Raw genomic sequence first — 17,557 nt, forward strand, 5'->3', positions numbered from 1 at the left:
GGTACCCCATGTATATAGCCCCGCTATTGTTATTTACTGCTGCTCTTTAATTATTTGTTATTCTTATCGCTGACTTTTTTTGTAGGTATTTTCTTAAAACTGCACAGTTGGTTAAAGGCTTGTAAGTAGGCATTTCACTGTACAGTCTATACCTGTTATATTCGGCGCATGTGACAAATTTAATTTGATGTGTACCGTACAAAAATATGTTTTGCAGTATTTTTCTGTATGTTCTAAGGTGGATCACACGCAAACACATGCAAACTCACATACACAGACACGCACGCATGCGCACGGGTGCGCACACACACACAGACGGACACACAGTTAAAGTAGGCCCTCTCTGTGTTGCAGATGGGCATATCAGAGACCTGCAGCCATTGCAACCCAGCCTCCTGCCCCTGAACCGGAGGCCATCTCTTTCACTGTGTGCGCATCCACACCCCTTCAGCTAGAATTCAGACTATCAATTTATTTTCTTCTTTCTTCCTTTCTTTTGTCTCATGGCACTCATTGAAATAAACACCTAGATCACATAGCTTCTTCTGGGGAAGTCTGGGCAAGTTATACTGATTGTCAACAGCATCTCAGATCATCCAGACAGACCTGATATGTGCCTGTGTTGGAGCTTAAATGCCCCTTGCCTTTCTGGGTACAGATTGCTACCATTACCGGGACCATTTCTCTGCATGGGGGACAAAAAAAAGAAAAACATGAAAGCGGACAGAGGATTTTCTCCAAACTCGCTGATGGGACTTGAGTGACAATTTGGTATGCAATTGTCATTGTCACTCAGAGACTTCACATATTGAAATGTATTGGGATGAATCTTGTCGTGGAGGTAGAGCTGAGTGATTTCCACAAGATGGGCCAGCTGCAAAATCAAAATTGTCTACATATCGAAAACATTTATGAAAACCAAAATGTGCTTTTTGGTCTTAATTTAAGGTTAGAGTTAGGCAAAAAGCAGGGCTCTAAATTAACATTGTTCATTAGTAGCACTTGTCTCTCAACTTAAAAAGCTTGGGAGCACCACATTTAGGCTCACGAGAAATTTAGGCTCACGAGAAAATACGATTTTTTAAAAATTGATTGGGCCTATATGTTTTCTCAACTAGCAGTCACAATCTCACTCCAGAATTAGAAGTTCATCCACGTTCTCCAAACGTCAAATTTCGAAGTGTTTTTGTTGCTTCTGCTGCTCTGTATTGTTCCTCTTAATGCTTTGAATCATTCCATTTCTCCAAACGTCACTCCGAATGGTTAAGGTAAGGGTTAAAGTTTGGGATAGGGTTAAAACATTAAGTTTAGGCACTCATTCCGAATGGTTAAGGTAAGGGTTAAAGTTTGGGATAGGATTAAAACATTAAGTTTAGGCACTCATTCCGAATGGTTAAGGTAAGGGTTAAAGTTTGGGATAGGGTTAAAACATTAAGTTTAGGCACTCATTCCGAATGGTTAAGGTAAGGGTTAAAGTTTGGGATAGGGTTAAAACATTAAGTTTAGGCACTCATTCCGAATGGTTAAGGTAAGGGTTAAAGTTTGGGATAGGGTTAAAACATTAAGTTTAGGCACTCATTCCGAATGGTTAAGGTAAGGGTTAAAGTTTGGGATAGGGTTAAAACATTAAGTTTAGGCACTCATTCCGAATGGTTAAGGTAAGGGTTAAAGTTTGGGATAGGGTTAAAACATTAAGTTTAGGCACTCATTCCGAATGGTTAAGGTAAGGGTTAGGTTTTGGGATAGGGTTAAAAATTAAAAATAAAATAAAAAACAGTATCCATGACTGTGATGATCAAACACGCAACCTTCTGATCCAGAGTCATGGGATTACGTCTATTCACCAAATCCGTCCACAATGCTCACTGTTGCCCCTAGTGGCCGGTTTTGGAAGCCATTTTCCTCAGGACATGAATAGACTTACAATTTTGACGTCAATCTGAAATCAAAATCTAATTTTAATGGTCACATACACGTGTTTAGCAGATGTTATTGCAGGTGTAGCAAAATGCTTGTAGCATCTTTAACAACCTCCCTTCATCTTGAACGATGAAGCACATATTGTGCCCTAGAAACCATCATTTTCTTTCATTCTGTTCCACTGTTATAAAGTTCTGAACCCGGTTCGAATGAAGAAAAGTTACAGTTTATATCGTTCCTTTCTGTTTCCTTTCCTTTTTAAACCTCTGAAATATATGTTTTTATTTTTATTTAGCTCAACATTAAATTACTCCACTAATGGATAGAGCAGTTTGCTATGGAGCAGGAAAGCTTTGCACATGCTTTGGAAAGACAATTGTAGTGTAGGGTGCGACATGAAACTGAAATTTTGTGGGTGAGGAGAGCGCAGGGCATGAAGCATGGAAATCTTGTGGTTATGACAAGCATTATCTGAGTTAAGCCCACAGAATTATACATAGAGAGGAGTGGCTTCTATGAAGGAACTTTGAATGTCGTTGAATTTCAGAGAGTTGGCTAAACTAACTTTGGACTAGAGCTAGCCCTTGATCATGAGAGTCAGTTCTATTACATTACATATAATGCTGCCTATTGTTTTTAGAGCTAGACCAGAGCTAGCTAACGAGCTAGCTAGCTAAAAATCTTGAGTGTGCAGAGTGGCACCAGAATAAAGATAAAAACAAGTTAACATAAATTAACATTATTAACTAGTACCCATGCTTTTAAAAATAATGGTTATATTCCGGAACAGTATAGATCACTTTTGTTCTCGGTTCTGGTTCTGTTCCTCAAATTGTTTTGTTATTTTCCTGTTTTCAGTTCTGCACCCTGAACCGGTTCCAACCCCTGAAAGAAATGAACTAACACTGTTACGACATTAGTTTATTATAAAATCTAAAATGTTGATGGAAATACCTGTATTTTCAATTACAAAGTCATTTGTGGAATATTTGGTTTCTACACTGTGTAAAAGCACTATTTTCCTATTGAGATACATTACATAGATAATTGTACGCTGTATCTTTAAAAACGTCAGGTTTGTGACAACATTCAAAAGATCTGTTATTCATTCATTGCTATGATCATTGATCAAGTATACTGGCAGCTACCAGGTTGTAAGCTAGCTAGCGAATGAGATAACATGACTAAACAAAGTGTAAACCAATGAGTGGTTTTAGAACGACCCACGACATGGTTTATGAATAATATGCTGTCCTGGTGGTCTGCTGTAGGAAAGTAAAAATGCTGTGCCAGTACTATGGGTCAGATCTTTTGGCTTCGTTGCTGTTTTTCTCTAGTGCACTAGGAAATAACGGTACAGCAAAGCCTTATCATTACAACAATTATTATCTGGTAGATTTTTCCCTTAGTCACACAGTGCTCCCAAAACAAAATCCTGGTCGCACAGAACAATATTCTGTTGCATATGCAACCAAATTGGTCGCACTTTAGAGGCCTGGGCATAAGATGTGTTTCAGGTTTCCGGTTAATATTAAGGTTAGGGGTTTAAAATCAGATGTTATGACTTTGTGGCTGTGCTAGCCAGTGACTACCCTGCAGAGCTGCCTCCAGTACATGAGTCATCCCAATAAATGGCAACATTGTCAGGCCTGTTTCTCATCTCCTAAAGGCACATCCTTTTTTCAGAAGTGTCAGAATACAGTTGGAATTCAGGCAGAATGGTCGTCTCGCTGTTTCCCTTTTCCTCTGCATAGTTCTAAAGAGCAAGTGGTGCTTTAGTAAAGAGATTATGGTTGGGCTATCTATTAGGATTTAGTTTGTATGGTTGTGTCATAGATATGTAAATAATTAGTATAAAAGTCCTAATTACTATAAAAATAAAAATGTTATCTGTTTAATCTGCCACATCTTTTATTTACAGTATATTTGACTAAATGTGTTTGTCATGCACATATACAAGCTCATACAACAGTCACGCATGCTCACATGCACACAGGCACACACACACACACACACACACACACACACACACACACACACACACACACACACACACACACACGCACACACACCAAAACCATTGGTTTGTAGAGGAAGATGACAAATATTTCAGAGAATGCAGACTGAATGGGGAAAAATTAATATGCAACACTATGTTCTTCTTCACATTGAAGAATCAAATCTAATCTTTTGTGGCCATTGGGCATTGAGGGTGGGAAAGTGGCGAAGCGGGAGCATTGGGTTAGGCTGTGAAAGAGATGGTGATTGCCTCTGCTAACAAGAGCATAATGTATTCTATTGTGTTCATCATTCGTCCATGTTTATTAAGGCAGGAACAGGCATGATATTTCTTGTTCCCTCCCATCTCCCTGCCTCTCTCTCTCCCCCTCTCCCTCTCCCCCCCGCTCTCTCTCTCTCGCTCTCTCTCTCTCTCTCTCTCAGTGGATGGGGGATGTTGATGTGGAGGTGGTATGACAGGCAAGGCATCCTAAAGCCAGGATAAGAATGGGAGAATGAGAGGAAGAAAGAAGAAAATGAGGATGGGAAGATGAGTGAGAGAAAACAGATAAATATATCAAGGAAGTAAGGTAAGCAGATGAGAAGAAAGCAGGAGAAATAGGTCAGAGGACAACCAGGTGAAGGGATGAGAGGATGGAGGGATAAGAGAACGAGAGGAAGATATGATGAAAGAGAGAGAAAGATAAAGCGAGAGACAGGAAGGGAGAGGATGATGCCAGGGTGGAGTTCAATGGAATCAGGGGGAGTGCCCTCTCCCCCTCCCTCCTCCCTCCTCCCCCCGTCCCCCATTCCTGTCAGGTTCCCACTCGCGCTACCCTCTTCGCCCCTCTCGTGCCGTCCCTAGTTCTCTCCCTAATGAGAGCTGGCGGGACAATAGTGCCATTGTTGGCAGTGTTTGGGAAGCCCGTGCTGAGAACAATCACTTTTTACCCAAGCAGTGGCACAGCCCAAACCCTTTCCTTCATTACCGCTGGTGCACTGATTAAGTCTGCTCCCTCCTCAAGCCGCTTCAATGGGCCGTTGAGCCAGTCACTAGGATCCTACTCTGCCTCCTCTCCTCTCCTCTCCTCTCCTCTCCTCTCCTCTTCTCTCCTCTCCTCCTCCACCACCTCCTGTCCTCTCTCTCCATTCCCTCATTCCCGCCTTTCTCCTGCTATCGTCACTCTTGTCATCCATCCCGGTTTGTTTCTCATTCACTAGTTCTCATCCTTGTCCCTATGTCAATAGCATTCCCTCTCTGATTTGCACCTTTCATTAACAGAGACACAAAGGTCCACATGTAACCACACTGTCAAGATTATAGAGGAAGAAGGCAATAGATAGAGAGATAGAGGAAGAGAAAGGAGAGGGAGTGAGAGGAGAGGAAGAGAGAGAGAGAGAGAGAGAGAGAGAGAGAGAGAGAGAGAGAGAGAGAGAGAGAGAGAGCGAGAGCGAGAGAGAGAGTAACAGCGAGGACAATAGAAATACATTTTAAAAACACAACTATGAGAAAATATGACAAACATATGGCTAAATGAGAGCTATACAAAAAATCCTCTCCTTCAGAATGACCTTGATAATCCGGGACAAAGCTAATTTATTTAAGATTGTATGTTACATTGTGGGCAAACAGAGGCTATGCCACCAAATGCAAAAGAGCTTTCCATACATAATACAATTGTCATGAAGGGAGTGCTATCCAGCCTATGCTTGTGAGGAGACAGTGAATCAGTAGATTCCAAGCTTTTCGCTCTGCCATGTCTTGAGATCAGGGTGACTCCTACAGACCATGATACTGCACATGCGCCATGCAAAGCAGCATCATGAATATACATAATTATGTGGGACTGGTGTAATTTCTCAGAGTTATGGGATGTGACAGGCAAGGAGCATACATCAGGTAAAGCACAACTGACAAATGAATAATCCCTTTCTCCACATTACAGCGTTTTACATGTCTGTTGCAATACGTATACACGCGTTCATACACTCATTCAGACACTGGAAATCACTCTGACAACACACATGCGCACACACACTCACACAGACACACAGGCAGGCACAGTTTTGCTATGTACTGTAGTCCTATAAATGTTCCTCATCAATCTACACACAATACCCCATAATGACAAAGCAAAAACAGGATTTTTAGAAATGTCCAGCTCACGGAGGTTCCAAACTTCTTCCATTGAAGAATGATGGAGACCACTGTGTTCTTGGGGACCTTCATTGCTGCAGACATTTTTTGGTACCCTTCCCCAGATCTGTGCCTCGACACAATATTGTCTCGGAGCTCTACGGACAATTCCTTCGACTTCATGGCTTGGTTTTTGCTCTGACATGCACTGTCAACTGTGGGACCTTATATAGACAGGTGTGTGCCTTTCCAAATCATGTCCAATCAATCAAGTTGTAGAAACATCTCAAGGATGATCAATGGAAACAGGATGCACCTGAGCTCTATTTCCAGTCTCATAGCAAAGGGTCTGAATACTTATGTAAATAAGGTATTTCTGCAAAAATGTCTAAAAAGCTGTTTTCGCTTTGTCATTATGGGGTATTGTGATGTCATTATGGGGTATTGTGATGTCATTATGGGGTATTGTGATGTCATTATGGGGTATTGTGCATAGACTGCTGAGGATTTGTATTTATTTAATCCATTTTAGAATAAGACTGTAAATAAACAAAATGTGGAAAACAGTCAAGGGGTCTGAAAACTCTCCGAAGGCACTGCAGACCGATCATGTCCAATAAATACAAACAGTGTGTTTGTCAAAAAAAGAATAGTATGTGTTTCTTTTCACATAAAAGATGCACCCCGTAAATGTAAGAAACGCATACATTAGGCATGAGGCTTGTCAGATGCACCCAATTACTCAATGCAAATAGGGGGACTGGGGGGAAAAAAAATCTACAAACCTCAATGAAATATAAGAAGAGTCCACAGTGGCAGAGAGAGACAAAGACTGCCATCACCAAGCAACACATTAGCTAGTGGTCCTACATGAGCGACAATAGTGATAGGGATATGTTTCACATCCGTTTACTGATAGGACACTGCTGATTAGAAAGAACAGCTCATGGACACACACTCATCAAATCAAATCAAATTGTATTTGTCACATGCACCGAATACAACAGGTTACAGTGAAATTCTTACTAACAAGCCCTTAACCAACAATGTAGTTTTAAGAAAAATAAGTGTTATAAGTACAAAAATAGATAAGTAAAAACTATAAATAACAAATTATTAAAGAGCAGCAGTAAAATAACAGTAGTGAGGCTATATACAGATACAGGGGGTACCGGTACAGAGTCAATGTGGGGGGGGGGCACCGGTTAGTCAAGGTAATTTAGATAATATGCACATGTAGGTAGTGAATATGCATAGATAATAAACAGAGAGTAGCAGCAGAGTAAAAGAGGGGATGAAACACATACAGAGATGCACACAGACAGACACACAGAGGTCTTTGTGGTTGTGTATAAAGATGAGGGGCTATTATAATGATAGAGCAGTGTGTTCCCATTAGTTAAAGGTGCAACATGCAGAAATCACTCCACCATTTCCTGGTTGCTAAAATTCTAATAGTTTGCCTAATTTCAGTGTATGTGACAAAACAAGCAGTCAAAGTGTAGAGAATCATTGTACCATCTAAACCGCTACAAAATATATTTTCAATAACCAAAACTATTGTATTTTTAGCTGTTTGAAGCTGGTGTACCAAACCGAAAGTAAAAGACATAAAAACTAAACTGAAGAACAGGAAGCATAAAAATAGCGCACATACAGTAGAACATATCTGCCGCTTCTTAGACTAAAACTCACATTTCTATGTGAATTTGGTCGGGTCTCTCAAAATAAGTTACATATTGCAGCTTTAACGGTCAGTGCTTGTGATAAGGATCAGCGCCCTGTAGCTGGACTATAAAAAGAGAGGATTCTGATTGGTCGTTTAATAAGGGACTGCTCCCCTCTAATGAAGATGGGCTATGCTCCACATGATACTACCAGCACAGGAGAGGGTTGTCACATCATTGGCTGTAGATCTAGAATTCCAATAATCAATTGAAATTATTATTGAGACAAAATATGTCATGTTTAGCAATTTACTGTAAGTTCAAACGAACAGGTGCATTCAGACAGATATACAGACATACACACTCACTGAACTCAAAAAATATAACCATGTATGCTTTGTATGTACACACACACAAACACACACACAAACACAGACACACACACACACACTGCCACTAGCACATCAGAGAGCGCCAATTTACAGATCCTAGCGTACTGTACTCGCCCCCGCCTCCTCACCTCTCTTTTCGCCTCTTTTCCTATACTCACTTTACCTCCTTCCCCCACTCACATCCTCTGTGCTGCCACACACACATCCAAGGGGAGGACACACTGCTCATACCACCCAGGAAATTAACTTGACATTTGATGCAGACGAAAAAAATACATATATAACCCCCCCCCCCCCTCCCCTCCTAAGCCCAGCAACACATTCATGGGGATTTCAGCGGTCTACAGATGGCACCGGGGTGTCTGCAGAAAATGAGCTCCATCGTTTCCAGTCCTCCTCTATCTTTCTCCATCGGTGTTTTTTGTCACTTCATCAGTGTTCATATCCAATCCATTACCTTATGTTTGTATGATGGGAGGTCGAGAGAGATAACAGACATTAGCAGAGGACTTGATGATGTCTATGCTTGCTCGCATAATTGCGCCCCACCCTTCGGCACACACAAATATTTAAATGAGATTGAAAGCAGGGTTATTCATAGAAATGCAACATTCAGCTTCTACTGTTGTGGATGTCATATAGCTTCCAGTGCATTGGTTTAGTAAAAAAACACACTCACACACACACACACACACACACACACACACCCCCCCCACACACACACACACACACACACACACACACACACACACACACACACACACACACACACACACACACACACACACACACACACACACACAAACACGCACACACACACACACACACACACACACACAGACAAGATCTTGCATAATGATTAATTGGATTAATGCTTTAGCCAAAGCTACTCAGTCATTTGAGAATGGTGCCCAACAAACAAACACACAGACACACACACACACAAACACACACACACACACACACACACAGGCGACGACCCAGACAGTGTCTGTCTCGGTCCCCTCTCCATTAGACATGCAAGAATGTTAACGTCATTATGCATTATTGTAAGTGTCTGTCTGTGCCCTCCCCCTTCTCTCACTCACTCACCATATTGTGTCTGAGGGGTAGTCCAAATGCGTGTGTGTGTGTGTGTGTGTGTGTGTGTGTGTGTGTGTGTGTGTGTGTGTGTGTGTGTGTGTGTGTGTGCGTGTGTGCGTGCGTGCCTGCGTGCGTGCCTGCGTGTGTTTGAGTGTTCTTTTATATGTTCCTGCACACAAATCACTGATCATAGCTGAAATACGGGCAGCTCCGAGCATTATTTAAACCTACTCACACATAGCCTTTTACACACAGTTATACAGACTAGATGTTAAAGTGGATAGTCTCTAAAGCTGTGTTGGAAAATGATATCTAACATCATTAAAACACAACAATCTACTGTTCAAAATTAGAGCACTCAAAATGATCCTAAATGTGTGAATTAAATTGAAATAATGTTGACAGTTGGTGTGCCATCCTTGGTCAGATTTCAACAGAATGGTAGATCTTCAACCTGCTGGTAAGCTATCTCTCATTTGAAGACCCAGAGCAGTCGAAAGGCACCACGAATTGTATTTTAAACAGTTACTGTAAAAATGGTTTTAAAAAAATGTACACATAAAACCTGCATGAGCAAGGTTTCAGACAATGTGAACATGTTGCCCTCTGTACAGTTTCCTCATTATAAAGATATATAATGCGTCAAAAAATCCCAATGTGCATGGTGTACACTGACATGAATATCCAGGAATACACTGTGAATATGTGATTTTCGAAAGGGTCTGAGGGGAAGGAAAGGGAGGGAGCAGTTGTCAATTCTTAATCCCCCTCCCTTAGGCTTAATGAACGCACTCAGGAAAATGACACAATTTTGATAAGGTTGAAGTGAGCGAATGGGGGTAGAGGGGACACTTTCATTAGCCGTGGCGTTAGTAGGATCTGTTTTGCATTTCTCTGATGCTCTATACACACAGCCCTGCCCTGCCCTGCCCTGCCCTGCCCTGCCCTGCCCTCCCTCCCTCCCTCCCTCCCTCCCTCCCTCCCTCCCTCCCTCCCTCCCTCCCTCCCTCCCTCCCTCCCTCCCTCCCTCCCTCCCTCCCTCCCTCCCTCCCTCCCTTCCTGCCCTTCCTGCCCTCCCTCCCTCCCTCCCTGCGTGCCCTGCCCTGCCCTGCCCTGCCCTGCCCTCCCTGCCCTCCCTCCCTGCCCTGCCCTCCCTCCCTCCCTAATCTGCTCTCTTCCATCACAACACAAGAGACACATTTTCGTTTCTATTCACTGCATTCAGCAGATCAAAACATGAATTGAGAATAAAATATGTAATTCTCAAAGAACATTTATTAAAAATGTTGCTTTAAAAGATTAATAAAGGGAGGTGATTAAGGAGGAAAGGAGGGAGAAGATGCCAGGTGCCTCTTGTTTGGACTTTGCATTGTCTTAGGCAAGTCTATCCAGGCCCAAAGGAGGGATATTCAAAAACACTTCTGTAAACAACAAAGACTAAAAAGACTGGTTTGGAATAAGACAGAGCTAAATTAAGCAATATATTGGGCCATCAACACCTTTTTTCAAAAAGCTATATCTTAAATAGTTTGGGGCAGCAGAGGCTTGCCTACCACCCATCTTGGCTTCTGCAAACTCCCCTCCCTTCTGCCACCTTTCCTCTCTTCGCTGACAGCGATTTGCATTCATTTGCATGATTTTATGATGTGCATATCCTTTGTTCTCACAGTAAAAAGATGATGTAGGAGAAACCCTACCTACGCAGCGCTACTACAACCTACACTGACGGCCACTTGGATATTAAATGGAAAAAAATACAACTGCAGTTTTATTCCTTTTAATTATAAATGGATAACTAGTGATTTTGTCACCCCACCCCAATGCCCTACCCCTGGTAATTCCGTGTATCAAAATTAGAAAAAAAGATGGATATGTTTCGGTTTTGTGGAATTTTTGTAACAGCCGTGGACAGGATAGAATGTGCTATCACAAAGCGGCAGGAGCCTCAGCTGATATATATAGCATGGGGGAAGGATCGCATGCAGGCATGAAATATGGAATTACATGACGAATAGGAAATATTAAAATGATAGATGGAAAATAAATCAGAAATAGCAGCTTTCATATAAATACATTTTTATAAATGACCTACTTTTTCCTTTGGTTAACGCTTTAACCTTGACGCTAGCTATTGTGTGTTTATTACACATTTATTACATGATAATAACGGCTTTATCCTTATTGGTCAGATGGACAGGTGTAGATTTTAGCTTATGGACATCCAAAAGATGTGTTGTACGCTGGCACCTATTATCCTCAGTTGGCGATTCATCATGTGTGCCCAAGCACACACGCATAAACACATTCAAACACGCACACACACACGCACACACACACACACACACACACACACACACACACACACACACAAACACTGTACCATGCTTTAATCATGCAAATGCATGCAGGGGACATTATGTCCTGTGGCCTAGCGTTGATGACATGGAGGCTGCATGCAGGTATACAGATGTAGGATCTTAATTTGATCACCCTGTTGCAGGAGAACTTTCAGACTTGATTTTCCCTTATGAAAAATGTATCAACCCCTACAAATATGGACTTTAAATTATAATCCACGTAAAAATTCTAATTTCCTGTTGCTGCAAGTTTATTTTCCTGCTGCAGCAAACTGGCTCAAATGAAGATCCTACGTCTGTATTCTGGAAGGTCTACTCTTGGAAAACACAGGCTGTGCCTTATGAACGGCAACACCTAACAATCGCTCTCTGTCATACTGGATTTCATTAGTGCTAAATTAGTACAAGTAATGCTGTGCCATGTACAAACGTAATAGGATATAAACACACAGGATATTGTGCATTGTCATGGTTGCTATTCTATAAATCGAATACGTATACACAGTATATATATGTAACCACTGCCCGTAGAGCATACAGCACATTGAAACACAAGGCAATCATTGTAATTTGGATATTGTCAGGGAGTATTACTAAAGGATAGAAATGAGAGGCTGCAGTAGCCCTGTTTCCAGGGGGATTGTTTCAGGAGTGTCACTGCACATCTTCATCTGAGAGATGTAAATAGTCATCCCTTCTTGTTTGGGCTTTGACCCCATGGTCCCTACCATGCTCTCACACAGGCAATGGCTGATGGGAGGTTCGACATCGCTCTGACTCCTAAAAAGCATAGCGGGCCAGTTACCTTGCATTGCAGTCTATGTAAATAATGCAGCGGTGGATATAGTGGTCTAACGACACTGACACACTGCTTTTAAGATGGTGACATGAATGCTATGGTACTGTTGTAGACACATCCTGATTAAAGGCAGCGGTAGTATTTTGGAGAGGACCGTGGATAAAGTCCACATTCACATTTGCTAAGCATTTGAACTATAGTGAACCCAAAGCAATGGCCCAATACTGAAGGATTCTGATTTACAGTATATAGAAAAAAATATTCCACAAGTGTTATTTGGCTGAACCCATAGGAGAACCCCTTTTGGTTCCAGGTAGAACTCTTCTGGGTTCCATGTAGAATCCTCTGTGAAAGGGTCCTACCTGGAACCAAAAAGGGTTTTACCTGGAACCAAAATGGGTTCCTTAAAGGGTTCAGTGTTCTCCTATAGGGAGAGTGTACCTTCCTCCTGACTTTCATGTCAACAGCACAATGCGTTCCTGAAAACCTGTATAGTCAAATTGACTCACATAATGGACTGCAGTTTGTTAGTTTGGTTTTGACCAAACACCAACCAGAGGGACAATAGCGTATCACCTTGTCAACCGACAACACTGAAAACAGCGTAAATGGCATCCTTCTAAAGAGAGGTACTGTATAGTTACATTGGATACACATAATATTACCATGCCAGGGTGCTTGCTATTGATACCAACAAAAATGAAATCACATGCTTGGTCTGAAAAATGTCTATTTTTGGTATTTGATCACAAATCTTTGGCTTTGACTGTATCATTGGCGAAAATCGAAACTAGTGATTTGATAACAACGCTTTCTATGATGGCAATAGGTCTGGGAGTTTAAATGGTGAGTAGTGACTCTGCCGCGGACTCTCCTGCCCGGCGACTCGGCCTGCCCTCCCTAATTGGCCCTTCAGAGCACTCCACCGATAGAGGGAGAGTAGAGGGAGTAATTACAGTGAGTACACTACCACATGCTGAGGCCCATGGGTGCTGACATCACCCTCTCTCTTGAACCCTTTAATTCTACATCACACAATAAGTCTTTTTCTTGAATACCAAGACCTACAAACAGCCTTTTGGAGTAACCAGAATATTCTGAATGGTACTAGAGGTAACCTCTTGGTATTGTCTGGTACTGTTTGGAGAGTGTGAGTGAGATCTGTATTTTTAGCCATTGAAATATTTTTTTATGACAGAGTTGTATTTCTACAGATTTAGCACGTGGTGCATAGCACGCACATTAAATAGCCCAAGAAAGTAACATATTGTCAATCTGTCCAGCTGTGTTTGAGATGGTTTTAGGAAGGCTGAGGTCAAAGGTCAAATCAAGGATTTTTTATTTTTTTCTGCCAATTTTGAGTAAATAGGCCATTCAAAAATCACGAATAATACCTTCCGGAACACATCACTAGAGCAAGCTAATTTCATAGATCGACCAATATGGCAGTACAACTAAAATGCTACATCCACACATCATCTACACATCATGTGGGGAGTAATATGGGAATGTTCCAAATGACCTCGCTGAGAACGCTGCCTGCTTGTACATCATTTGCAATGACTAAAGCCATTTGCATTAGATTTTTATGGGGTACACCATTTAGACTGTGAGTTTGTGCTGATGATAAACAGTGAATGCAAGCCTCTGCCCCCATGTGACTCTGGTCTTGGTACGGACCAGAGGGCAGATGAATGGGTCATGGGATTTGATATTTCTCATGGCCACATTGCCTGAGCTTCCCTCAAAGCAGTGTTTTTCTGTTTTCTGTGTTCCCTGGACTGCTACTAACATCCAAGGGTTTACTCTAATATTCTCCACATAGCCAAACTTTTACGCACGCACATGCAAACACATTTACACAAAACCAATATGTATGTTGTTTTGGTGATTACTGAACAATTTATTTATACATTTATAATTAGTAGGTTTTGTTATCTGTTTTAACAAACCTTTTTAATTATCTTTGTACATTGATTTTTCTGTGTTGTGGTTTTCATATAAGCCCGTGGGCTTCCAACCACACCTGCACAACTGTTTTCTTTGTATTGTTATCTATCAATTGTTTTCTTTGTATTGTTATCTATCAATTGTTTTCTTTGGTGCAAATAAAATTAAAAATAAAAATACTCAACACAGAGGCTAACTTTGCTGCGGGTTTGCAGAGACACACACGCTCACATGAAGATGAACAGAGTGCACGGACACACACACACAGCATGGTTAGTTTGGCATTTGCTTCTTTGTATTTTTGAGGGCCCGTTGGCTTTCTAACCTGAGCTCATGTTGGTTCAGCAGTAGGCAAAGTCCCAGACAGTCATGTCCATTTGGCCTCTCTCCTGAGCAGGGGAATCAGGGCCATATTTCTCCTGCAGCACGAGGGAACACACACACAGAGGCAGGGTTGTAAATGTAAAGATTTTCCATGCAGCCACTAACCTTTACATGTCAGATATCGTTTCTAGACAAAATCACAATGAACATGTTCCCTCAATGCAGAGGAGAGGGGTGATCACATGACGCTTGTCAACAGAGGTAGCATTTACTATCGATAAGTTTGCTCTGCAGTATTCAAATTGGCAATAACTTCATGAAAATGTCGGCTTAACCTTTACATACGGCCACGAATAGCAGCTGAAACACCTTGATGTCACGTGACCGCTTCGCACCACTTAGAAACGGCTTTCAGATCCTTTAGTGAAACATGGTGGTACTGTCAGTTGACTGAAGCTATTTTCCAGAGTTACATCTTTCAATGCTTTTTCTATGTGTCATTATATTAACCCACAGTGGCCTACTCAGATAGATGCAACATTGTTCTTTTGAATGGCGGTTAAAAATGAATAGCAGCAGCAGGGGTATGTACTACAACTATTTATCCTGCTTCCAGTCACTTTATCCTAATCCCCCACCTGCATGTTCATATCTACCTCAAATTACTCCAGTATCCCTCCACATTCAAATGTGGTACTGAACACTGTCCCTGTATACTACTTCCTCTTTTATTTTGTATTTTTTTATGATATCTTTTATTATTTAAGTTATACTATTTTGATATTGATTACTGCAATATGGGGTAGGGCTTGCAAGTGAAGCATTTCACTCTACTTGTGCGTGTGACAATACAAGTTGAATTTGAACTGTACTGTATTACATGAATGGTAGCCCAGACTGGTCTTGTCAAGAGACGTTTTGTTGCATACCGATGCTCCATGAGCTGCCCTGTTGTTGACCCCTGTCCCCCAGAACCCTGACCCAAGTCTTTGGACAGAAGAAGTCTGGAGTGGGTGAGTGGGGTCTAGACCCTGTTCTGGGGAGCACAAGGCCCTCTGAGGTCAAGGGTGAATTCTCCAACCCACCAAGGAGAATCTCATTTATATCTACTTTTCAGAGGGAACAGCATCACTAGTGATGTCCTTCACAGCACAGAGAATGGATAGGTCCACAAACAATGGAAACTCACGACAGAACAATATATGAAGTCCTCAATCCATATCTCTGCAATAGCTCTCCATAGAGAAGGTCACCATTGACACCTGGATCCGGTCAACCAAATGTGTTGACATTCATACTACAATTGAGTGAAGCCAGAGTTCTTGCAAAGTTCATTTGAGTAGCTAGCAATGATGAACAAGAGACATGATTGATGGGGCATTGCATTGCGGCATTAAACACATTCTATGATCATTTAGAAGAAATGTGTTTACATCGATGGCTGAAGATGTCTGTATGGCAACACTGGAATGGGTATTTTCATCCTACTGTCTAAACACAATGTCTTGTGTCCACAGCCTTACAATGGGTGTTATCTTTATCTCAAGTATCTTTCCAGGGTCTCAGAGAGTTATGTTGTGTGTCCATGTGATGGTCTGGCCTTCCTGACAGACGTCAACAGGAGACTGACAGCTGCCAGTTCTTATAAAGCCTCCATGTCAAACCAGGATGAACACACACACACACACACACACATAGATACACACACAGACTCACCCACACACACACACACACACACACACACACACACACACACACACACACACACAAACACACGGAGATACACACACAGACTCACCCACACACACACACACACACACACACACACACACACACACACACACACACACACACATGTAGATACACACACAGACTCACACACACACACCCACACACACACAACACACGTACATACACACACAGACACACACACACAAACACACACACACCCACACACACCTACATACACATACAGACACACACACACCCACACACACACACACATGTATCTACACACACACACACACACACACACACACACACACACACACACACACACACACACACACGCACACACATATACAGGAAAATGGGTTAGCTACAACAGTAATCTAAAATAAGGCGAATCAATCTCTCTTTCAGAACAAATTAACAACATTAACAATATGTTATTATCAAGTATTCATATTTATTGATAGGGAATCAAGAACAATTGAACAGATATCACTGGCATAAATCCAAAAATATGACAATGTAAAACATTACGTAAGACCACAGAAGTGTGAAGGACAATTATAGCACTTGGAGCATTGATTTATTCATGAAAAGAATATTACGTGGAATTCATACAAAACTCATTTAAATCTGTGCACTGAACCTGCTGAACAAAGCATGTGATCCCTGAAGACAAATCTAAGGACTGAATAAGTGATTTCACTTCATGATTCATTTAAACACACACATGTATTGGACACACTCACACATACCCTCTCTCTCTTACTATCTTTCTTTTTGTTTTACTACCTTCATTTCTAAGTGTGCTAGTGTGTTCCTGTGGTTCTGTGGTTAACCGAGTCTGTGTGTTCATAGCCCTACAGGGTTTAGGGTAACTGCTTGGCACCCCCCACCCCACCCCGTTCCCTTTATGGCTTGTGTGGCTTGTCTCTTTGCATCTCTCTCCTGTACACCCCATCCCCCTCCTCTCGCTATGCGGCTACTGGCCTACATGCAGGGAATTACTGTGCCACAGAAGCTCAGATGCTAAGACAACCATTATGGAGACAGAGCACTGTGGCACAGGTCGACACAAATGCTTGAATACAAAAACCCATACAAAAACAAACACAGACATAGTCACATTCACACTGTTTGTATACAGTGCCCATTAATGTTACGCAAAATTTCAATTTACAATCCTGATATTATGAATG

The 17,557-nt window shown here is 41.7% G+C and overlaps 1 long non-coding RNA gene across 3 annotated transcripts in view; it reads right to left on the minus strand.

Moving 5' to 3' along the window:
* Window positions 1-17,557, minus strand: part of LOC110525316 (uncharacterized) — a 71,648-nt gene that overhangs the window by 36,822 nt on the left and 17,269 nt on the right. For all 3 annotated transcript variants that reach the window (XR_002473736.3, XR_002473738.3, XR_002473737.3), the window contains exon 2: window positions 14,629-14,722. This is a non-coding gene — a long non-coding RNA (uncharacterized LOC110525316). The remainder of the gene's footprint in view (window positions 1-14,628; window positions 14,723-17,557) is intronic.

The sequence above is a fragment of the Oncorhynchus mykiss genome, chromosome 6, assembly GCF_057628025.1.
Source record: "Oncorhynchus mykiss isolate SJ-2025 chromosome 6, ASM5762802v1, whole genome shotgun sequence".
Classification (NCBI taxonomy): domain Eukaryota; kingdom Metazoa; phylum Chordata; class Actinopteri; order Salmoniformes; family Salmonidae; genus Oncorhynchus; species Oncorhynchus mykiss.